Source organism: Pseudozyma flocculosa (assembly GCF_000417875.1).
Source record: "Pseudozyma flocculosa PF-1 unplaced genomic scaffold scaffold00003, whole genome shotgun sequence".
NCBI classification, from domain to species: Eukaryota; Fungi; Basidiomycota; class Ustilaginomycetes; order Ustilaginales; family Ustilaginaceae; genus Pseudozyma; species Pseudozyma flocculosa.
The window spans coordinates 1,261,646-1,262,338 of record NW_006920871.1 but is presented as its reverse complement, the minus strand read 5'-3'; positions in this window follow the sequence as shown (position 1 = coordinate 1,262,338).

The window sequence follows — 693 nt, the reverse complement described above, 5'->3', positions numbered from 1 at the left end:
TCTAACCCTGCTGACGTCCAGCATGGTGGTCCGCTCCTCCCACCACGCCCGCGGGCTGTCCCACTCTGTTGGCTTCCTGCCTGGGTTCCAGCCAAGGGCATTGTAGAGGTCTACCACCGCAGTGCGCTGCAGCTCAGAGGACACCTTGGTGTGATTCCCCGTAAAGATCTTCTTGGCCTCTGCTTTGCTCAGCAGCACATCAAAGTCATTCAGCACAGCCTGCATGGTGGTGCGGCGCACCTTGATCTGCTTGGGGCGTGCTTCTGGGGAGAGCAGGTAGCCAGCATCAAGGAGGCGGCTGTTGCGGGCAACCTGCACCCCATGGGCAAGGTTCCTGGCACGCACCCACACCTCAAGACGTAGGCCGTGCGTGTCTGGATGCGGGCACTTCTGCAGGCGGTCCCTCCAGGCCTTGAGCGTCTTGATCCTCTCTTTGACCGTTTACACATTCATCGGCTGCCCTCCCTGGCCTGCACGCTGTGCTACGCCCTTGAGGACATGCACCAGCACAGGGTAAGCCTTGAAGTGGCTGATGCCGTCACGCCGGGAGCTGGACCGGAACTCCAGGCCGCCGTAGCCCATGCCAACCCTCAGGGCAGAGGGATAGCACCTGTAGCCAGAGCGTACAGCTGTGAGGGCCGGTGCTGCAAGCGTAATGGCCCTGGTGAGGTACGTGCAGCCAACATTGTACAT